Source organism: Lathyrus oleraceus, chromosome 1 (genome assembly GCF_024323335.1).
Source record: "Lathyrus oleraceus cultivar Zhongwan6 chromosome 1, CAAS_Psat_ZW6_1.0, whole genome shotgun sequence".
In the NCBI taxonomy this organism is placed as follows: domain Eukaryota; kingdom Viridiplantae; phylum Streptophyta; class Magnoliopsida; order Fabales; family Fabaceae; genus Lathyrus; species Lathyrus oleraceus.
In genome coordinates, this window is record NC_066579.1 from 308,095,840 (window position 1) to 308,105,978 (window position 10,139).

Genomic DNA, 10,139 nt, shown 5'->3' on the forward strand with positions numbered 1-10,139 from the left:
TTGCTCAGAATTTCATCTCTCACTCCATCTAAAACCTTCTTGAATCATTATGCATAATCTTACATGAAGCCTTGCCTTTAAAATACATTTTAAGGGCTGAAAGAAATGAGGTATTCGACTATCTATATGTGGTATTTGAATACCAAGTATAAAAGTTGCAAAAAGATTTAGTTCTGAAAAAAATGATAATCGACTACCATAAGATGGTATCTTAATACTAGTGTTAAAAGACAACTTTTCATATGTCATAATGTGTGTAAATATTTCAATTCTTCATGATTAAGTTTTAAATTCATACTCATTTCAAATGGATTTATTCCTAATCCTCGTGACAAGTGTTTGTAGACAAAGTTGTGTGAGAATATTGATATTCCTTTGTGTCTATGTTGATTACACCTTGATAATTAGCAACGAGATGAATAAAATTTTAGAAAAAAAGAGGTTACAAACTTCCACATTCAAGATAAAAGATCTTTGACTAGTGGACATTATTTTAGGGATCAAAGTAAAGCGAAATAGTAGGGGTTATGAACTTATTCAAACACAATATGTTGAGAAAATACTTGATAATTTCAAACACTTACATTTCAAGCAAGCGAGTACTCCATTTTATCCTAGTTTCAAACTTTAAAAGAATATTGGAAAAGTTGTGCCTCAATTGGAATATGTAAGTGCAATTGATTGTCTTATGTATTTAATGCAATGTACCAGACCTGCCATAGTATTTGCAGTAAGTAAAATGAGTATATTTTCTAACGATCCAAATGATGAGTATTGGAAGGCCATCACAAAGAATTTCGGTTATATTTTGAAAAAAAAACAACTTTGGCCTCCATTATGGTACTTTTCCTTCCATATTAGAAGGATATACCGATAAAAGTTGGATATCTAGTGTCGAAGATTATAAATCTACAACTGGATAAATATTTATACTAGTTGGGGGTGTTATTTCTTAGAAGAGCAAGAAACAAACATGTATCACTCTCTCAACCATGCAATCAGAGTTTGTGGATCTTTCTTCCGTTGGTCGAGAAGTTGAAAGGTTGGGGGACCTTCTGATGGAAGTTTTGTTGGTTATAGAAAATGCGTTTAAAGTGTTAATACATTTCACTCACATATATACGTTCAAGTTATCATGTAGCTTATCCATTTACTAAACCATTAGCCAAAGATTTAGTAAAGACTACCTCGAGAGGTATGATATTGAAACTCCTTTAGTAAGAGTTCCAACAATGACGGAAACCCAATCTAAAATTATAGAACATTAACCTCAAGATTTAATGGGTAACAATAAGTCATTGATTTGGATATTTGTGAAACATTATGTGATATTGTTGACTATTGCATAATGAGGGTTGAGTTTTTAAACTCTTAATGAAGTTCAATTTCGATAATATGTATCTCAAGAAAAGTAGATACAATAGGAACTTCACTTCACCTATGTGAATTTCAAGATAGTGTCGTCTCAATGTGAGAATTGAAATTTCTCTCACAATAGATTCATGAAACGGGAAAAGCACACGACCATAAATAGTGTCAGGCCAAAGATGCAGGCGAAGAACCGTTAAAGAGTGTGTTTAAGGTAACACCAATATAATCACAAGAGATAACAAGTTCAAAGCTCTAAAGTTCTGATTTGACTTTGTGTTATCATTACTAAGGTTAAGTTCAAATCGAAAGATACTTAATTGTATTAACATTTTTTGTTTTCTTTTCTAGAATAGGTCTTGTCATTTATTGAGATTCTTAACCACTAGACTAATGTTCATTTTATTTATAATATTTATATGTTGAATATATAATACTTAATAACTTATTTTTTGACATTTATTTTTACTTTCCATTCTCTTAAATATATAATACATAATAGCTTATATAATACGTTGTGTTTATGTTCTTATGAGTTATGATACTATCTTCTATATATAGAATTTGAGTTTTGTTGTGCCTATACAGAGAATGTGCATATATATTGTGCCTATATTATTCTTTGAACAAATACGAGGGTAATAACTTAGTAGATATTATCTTATTAAATGTTAGAATGTGATTCCCCTCCTACATTGGCGGTTAGCACTTAGAATGGGGGATGAATTGAGATATATAATTGCTTGCTTGTTGTTATTATTCACTTTTACTTATGTGCAGTTTGCATCGTGTGTTTTCTTTTTCAAATGTATAGTTGATGACCTGAAGTTCGTATTATTTTTACATTCAATTCTTCTAGTTGCCGGCTATTTGTTACTTATTTAATTTAATTTCTACTTTTTTATTGTTCAACTTTATGAATTTAAGTAATTGCAATTTGATAGTTATGAGGTGTACTTGATGATAGTTAACTGAATTAATTAAATTGATTTTTGTGGAATCATTTATTAGCGAGCAACTTTCTAACGACCTTGCCAAACTGAAAATTATTACATAGGCTATTCTCATATATTGAAAGATAAAAGTGTTTCTCCAGCACTTTTCTGTTATGTATAATATATATGTTTCGTTAAATCTGTCTTTAGATGCTAAACTGAAAATTTTCTTTTGCATTATTTTTGGTTTCCTTCTATCAAAATATACATTTTTATCATTTTATGTACCGATAATATTTTGATTTATTCTATTAATTATCTTTTCTTATAGGAAACTAGATTTCAGTTACACCATTTACATTTGAGTTAATTGATACTAATGTTCTTTTGTTGTGTTTTGGTAGAGGCAGGTAGAATTTTGAGAGAATGGAAAGTAAAGAAAAATGTCAAAAAAATAAGCTATTATGTATTATATATTTAACATGTAAATATTATAAACAAAAGGAACATTAGTCCGGTGGTTAAGAATCTCACTTAATAAACTTAGGTGCTGAGTTTACCCCCTCGTAATTAAAATAAAATAAAATGCCAAGTGAAAATTTTTAAATTATTTTTTACTATTTGCTGAAGTGGATTTTAAAAAAATAATCCAAAAGTAAATTAAATGACACATATACAAGTCACATCAGCAAATAGTGCACCCAGGGGCCATAGACATGGAATCTTCACATTACAAGGGGGAATAAAAAAAATTCTTTTATAGGGGTATAAACCAAATATCGCTTATATTATATGGGGTTTCGTATATTTAACCCAATTCAGAAATAGGAAAATGTGTTGCAGTAAGCAATCAAAATAGGCAATGCTTTAAAGTGTTGTAGTAGACAAAAAAATTGCAACACTTAGTTAAAAACCGTTGCTGAAAGGGTGTGTTTCATCAAGGGTCACAACCCTGTGAAACACCACAACTTGGCCTATAAATTCATAATTCATAATTCATGAAAAACACATAACAAGAGTACATCCTCTTTACTACAGATTTCGAATTTCATCTTCCATAACTTCAAGCTTTCATCGGTCTCATGCAAACTCGACATACGTTGAATTATCCTGAGTATCCCCCCGCTTTGACTCTAAGGCAGTTTGAGAGTGGTTGAAATACTATAAGGAAATTGATTCATTCACGATTCAGACCTTGATCCATTTAATTAGAAACAATTTTCTAAGACATATCATCGTAAGCCAAAAAATGGACCAGTCGAGTTTAATGCGACAATTGCTAGATTTATCGATGATATAATCAAGATGTTGAAACATTCAGAATCATAGAGTGATGTCCATGTTTTGTTCTTTATTATTGTTTTGTCAAGTTATGTAATTGTTTGTGTTAAGTTATGTTAATTGGTAAGTGTTAAGTTATTTTAACTCTGCAATAATGAAAGTGATAAAGTGTTATCTAATAAATTGCATGGTGTAAATGTACGAGTAATAATAAAAATAATAATAATATCTACACATGTCTCCCACTAGTTATGTGTATTGTTTGCGATGTCAAAGTATAAACCTTATTGTCTAGGTTTACCAAACACATGAGGTTATCCATAATGACTGTTATCATCTGTAGATGTTTTTGGTCAGCGACACCAGATGGAGGTGATGGCATGTCACCAGAAGGCCATAACATCGAAAGGTCTAACATGATTTGTATGCTTAACTAGTGAGATGATGTTAGGGTGTGGTACAATAAGGTACCACTCTAAGTAACCATCCACATTCTGCGCATGGAACTAAACCTCCACTGCCTGATTTGTAATGGCACAAGCATAACTGACAATTTTACCCATAACACATTTGTCAATACCCTCAATTGGCACAATAGGGACTATTCGTGGGATGTCCTGGACATATAGCCAAACTGGGGCATACACCTCTTAGATAAGTGTCTAGCCACTAAGGTCTCCCATCGTGTATAACCAGAAAAGGGAAGTGTCATCAAACTCCTGACGCACTCTATGATATGCGTATGGTGTCCATATGACATCATCTAAGTTCAGAACATCGACCTTCTTCTTATACTCCATAAGACATGGGGTGTGCATGCATGGATTTACATCTCTTGGCCATTGTGGAGCCAACAATGGTAGGAGTAACCCGTGTTTCACAAATGGTAATTTCTTCTGCTGCGTCGAGTATGGTCAACGAATAGTCCCCCAATGAAAGGAGACCACAATCATCGACAATCTCCCTGACCTCCAGTAACATCGAGGCATCTAAGAACTTCTTCAGCTTCGCCTCGTGGGCGGGGACACCTTCAAAAATTGTTAGTCTTGTAACAAACAAATTAAAAGGCATAAGTTATTTTCAACATATCAATAATAAATAAAAACACGTTCAACATAACATATATATACCTCTCCCTTCCATCACATGATCCATAACTTCCAAAACATCAACGATTGCATGATCATTTCTTCCAACCATTTCTCTGTATATCAACGAATAACCATTAGAAGAAACATTGCATCGACAACGTTCACACACTTGTCGCATACTGGGAAACAAATAAAAATCATGAAAATTGGTCGGACAGACTGACTTGCTATGTTACCACTATGTAAAAACCTAAACCCCGACTCTTAATATAAAAGAGAAATTCACACTTTAGGATGTTACTCAAACAAAGCATACATACTTACCAAAGTTAACAAACTCGCAGCGGAACTCAAATTATATCATAACTTCAAAATTTTATTTAAAGGAAATACTCAAGGAAAATAAAATCCAACATTAACTCAAAACAAATTCATCACATTCCCCAATGTTATAGAATCAGTGTAATGTCCATCTAATAACGTAAATAAATAAATAAGAAAGAAAGCTACAAGACCATCTTCCAACTCATAAGCAATTACTCCGGCTGAGTATTTGTACAACATTTCAAAAGTCACACAAAACAAACAAGAAAGGGGTGAGAATACACCTTACAAATGTTAATGGTGAAAATTAACACAGCATGATGGTAAACGAAACAACAATATATTCTTCTCACAAAACACAATCACATTCCAATTTATAATGCAAATGTTAATGCACCAACTACTCCTTCAATATACATGTGGTATCGAATTTTTGAGATCGAAGATATGTTACTGATTGCCCCTGCCTTTGGTTCCTCTCTGAAAAGTGTTCCTCTTTGGACATAAGACCCTCATGGTTCCTTTTTGAACCTGACATCACTGGACAAAAGTCTTACCTACCTTCAAAATATATGCATGCGTGATCATGTATAACAAACATGCATGTAACTCAAACAATTATAAATGTTTTGTATTAACAAAGATTAAATAAATATACATGTAATTACAAGATTAAATTTCCTATTTACATTGTAAATAACAAAAAAAAAATCATTCCTCCATCACACAACCTAAATACATAATACCATTCATATATGTATCCTATTGAATGGAGACAGAATTACAACCTTACCAATAGTTTAAAAATCTCATCATATTTGATAGTGAAGAATTCCAATAATGCTATTAAAGAGTTTTTTTTTTATACTCTAACATAAAATATCCTCTTTTCTTTTAATAATTTTAAAAGTAATGCTAAATTGTGTCGTAAAGACACAAGTTAAGAATTAAACAAAGTATTATCTTAAAAATTGGACATTTATTATAGTAAAAGTATAAAATTAATTTTTTAATTATTATTTATAATATAAATTTTCTATAAATAAATTTTTTAATTTGTGTTATAAGGGTAAAAGTTGACATTATCCTTATAATAATATAAAGGGTAATGCTAACTTGTGCCCCAAGGGCACATGTTAAGAAACCCACAAATAAAAAATTTATTTTGGAAAAATAAATAAAATTATTAATGATAAGTTTCTAATAAATTTAATACACATTTTTCAAGAATTTATTTCTATATTCATCTTTTAACTTGTGTCCTTGGGGCACAAGTTAGCATTACCCTAATATAAATATGAATACGAATACGAATATGATTGTCTTAAAAAAAAAATTTTGAAGTAATAAAATTTCATAAAGACCTTTTAATATAAATCATAAATGATATAATAAAGATATTTCAATAATTATAGTACAAAGTCAATTTATTATAAATTTTGAAACAATAATTTTAATTTTAAATTTCTAAATACAATTTTTTTGAGAATTAAAATTATTTTAAAATTACTTGTTATAATTAAAGGAGTAATTACAATAATGTTATTAAGGATTTTTTTTTAAAAGAAAACGTAAGTTTGATCCATATATTAAAGAGTTTATAGTTTTAATATAATTAAGAAACATATTAAACCCAAATTTTTAATTGAATGTTTTTTTTTCAAAGAACCATGTTTTAGAATCCGAAGGTAATTTTGAATTGTTGGGATTGGAAAAGGCAAAAGAGTATTTGAGGAAGTAATATGGGCTAAAAGGCCCAAAAAGAATGGATAATACCGTTATATATATGTGAATCAGAAAATGTTTTGGGTCGCCGTTTTTGCTTCATTTCTCAGATCTTCATCTCTCCAACCCTTTCTTCTTCATTTTCTTCTTGTATATTTTCTTTGATGATATACCATCAAACTCATGTAAAGCTTTGTTATTTCATTTTAATTGATTTCTGTTTTAGGGTTTCAATTTCTTTTTAATTCATTTGATAACGATTTTAGGGTTTCAATGCAAAGTGGCAATTTCTGCATGCCTGACTAAAATTTGATTTATTTATTTAGTGGATACTTCTTGCATTAAAGGTTGGTAACAAGCTAGTCTGTTCCAGATCTTAAAACTAGTTATCCGTGTTTAGATTTTTAAAACCACTTTGTTTCCTAAATCTAGTTGCCTGAATTGTCTCAAAACTCGGTTCGGTTCAGAAAAACCAATTTGTCCAAGCTTATCCAGGTAAGAAATCCAGTTATCTGAACTGCATTCCTCAAACCAGTTCAGTTACTTTCCAGTTATCTGAACTGCATTCCTCAAACCAGTTCAGTTATTTAATCCAGTTATCTGAACTGCATTTCTCCAACCAGTTTGGTTATTGAAATCCAGTTATCTGAACCTCATTTCTCAAAATAGTTTGGTTTATAAAATCCAGTTATCTGAACTGTATCCTAAACCAGTTCAGTTCTTGAAATCCAGTTACCTAAACTGCATTCCTCAAACCAGTTCAGTTCCTGAAATCCAGTTACCTAAACTGCATTCCTCAAAGCAGTTCGGTTCCTGAAAACCAGTTATCTGAACCACATTTCTCAAAGCAGTTCGGTTCCTGAAAACCAGTTATCTGAACCACATTTCGAGAACCAGTTTGGTTTCTGAAAACCAGTTATCTGAACCACATTTCGAGAACCAGTTTGGTTTCTGAAATCCAGTTATCTGAACCACATTTCGAGAACCAGTTTGGTTTCTGAAATCCAGTTATCTGAACCATACTTTTAAACCATGGTTCCTGAAATCCAGTTACCTGAACTACATTTTGCGAACCAGTTCGGTTCTTGGAATCCAGTTATCTGAACAACATTTTGCCAACTAGTTCGGTTCTTGAAATCCAGTTCTGAACCACATTTCGTGAACCAGTTCGGTTTTTGAAATCCAGTTATCTGAACCACATTTCTCAAACCAGTTTGGTTCCAAAAAACAGTCCGGTTTTTGAAATCCAGTTATCTGAACCACATTTCTCAAACCAGTTTGGTTCCAAAAAACAGTCCGGTTTTTATAATCCAGTTATCTGAACCACATTTCTCAAACCAGTTCGGCTTTTGAAATCCAGTTATCTGAACTGCATTAACCAGTTCTATTTTGCCAGTTCTTGCAACTAGTTATCCAAACTGTTCACAAGTTCTATTTTTAAACTACTTATCTGAACTTCAATTCGTCATCACTGTTCGGTTTTTAAATCCAATTATAAACTATCTTCTAACTGGTTCGGTTCTTAAATCCAGTTATTCAAACTGTTCTTCTAAACTGAATTGTTCCAGTTTTTCAAACTTTCTATTAGTTTTTATACTGTATCAGTATCCAAACCATTTGAACTGCGATAATCATGAATATTTCATAATTTTTTGAAAAGCTGTTATTTTAGTATAACTTGTAATAAAAAGTCTTATATAACATAACAATAATAATTATAATAAGCCTTTTAAACTTGTTGGCATATTAATTTGTTTCGTAATAAAATTTTATAAAGGTTAATATAAATCATAAATATATAATTAGAAAATATTTTAACATAAAGTTACATAAATTTTTAAATAAACACTTATCAAAATAAATTATAGGTTTAGCCACTTATTATTTTAATCTTTTTTATATTAAGTTTATAGGCTAAGTTATAGGCTAAATTAAATGTTGTACTTGCATTAGTCTCTTTATTTTAATCTTTTTTATATTAAGTTTAAATAATTTTAATCTTACAACTCTTATTATTTTTTTACACTACGATAAAATATATGTTTTTAAATTATATTTGCTAAGTTTAATGTCTTTTTGATTTATATTGTAGAAAAGCGAGGAAAATATTAAAATTATTTAAATTTAAAATAGAAAGAATTTGTTAATCCAAATCGAATCAACCCATAAATTACTTGAACACATACATTTATGAGTATATCCAAAATCGTTGAGGTATTTGTGCAAATAGGTATAATTCGTTTAATTGCAGAAATTTTCAAAATGAAAAAATGAGCAATAAGAACTTTAAGAACTTAAGTATATGGAAAAAAAAATATTTTTTTTTGCAATTCCTATAATGCAATTGGAGCTTATAGACAGAAAAGAATCAATTTTGATAGTCTTTTTTGACTCCAGTGGCGAATAGATCAATGCATTATGTCTTTAAGAGAAGTTCCTATCGAAGTTCACTATGAATCTTTTGGTACCTATTATGAGATTTATGGGGATTATTTAGTAATAATAAGTATAAAAAAAGAAATTCGTTGTATATACATTCGAACCACTATTGGTCATATTTCTTTTTATCGAAGTTCACTGTGAATCCTTTGGTACCTATTATGAGATTTATGGGGATTATTTAGTAATAATAAGTATAAAAAAAGAAATTCATTGTATATACATTCGAACCACTATTGGTCATATTTCTTTTTATCGAGAAATCGAAGAAGTTATATAAGGTTTTTCTCGAGCCTATTCATACGGGATCTAATCATATAGATGGTTAGTGTTGGTATCTACGCTTATGATTTATGATACTGATGTAAATTCAGATCAACTAGCATCTTTTCCATTTTCTACATGAATAAACATAAAGAAAAGGACTTTCTAAAATATTCAAAATATGTGCGAACCCCCTCGAATGGAAAGATAAAATTGAATGAGGATTTAGTTCATCATACACGTACACGTCTTGGATATATATTAATTAAGATTTTATCCCTTCCATAACTTCATTGCCACATGATCGACAAATTCAGTGAGCACAGAATGGTCATTGGGTCCTCTAAGAAACCCTCCACAAATGACTTTGTCAAAGCCAGAGCAATCGCCTTCGTATCTGCCGGAGGAGTAACCTCCATATCACTCGTATCAAGCGCCTATGTACCTGCCATAGTAGTAGCCTTTGTATCTGCTAGAGGAATCACCTCTGTATCACCCTGAGGAGTTACCTCAATATCAACCAAGGCCTCTATCTCAGGATGATGGGTCACCTTTGTCTCGACCACATCTGTCTGTCATCCTGACCCTCCACATCTGCAACTGTTGCCTGGACATCGTCAAAACCGTAACATCGGCCTCATCCATCAGCTTTATCTCCTCTACATCAGATATTGCGCGGTGCACGAGCCTGCTCAGACATCTGTCTCCTATG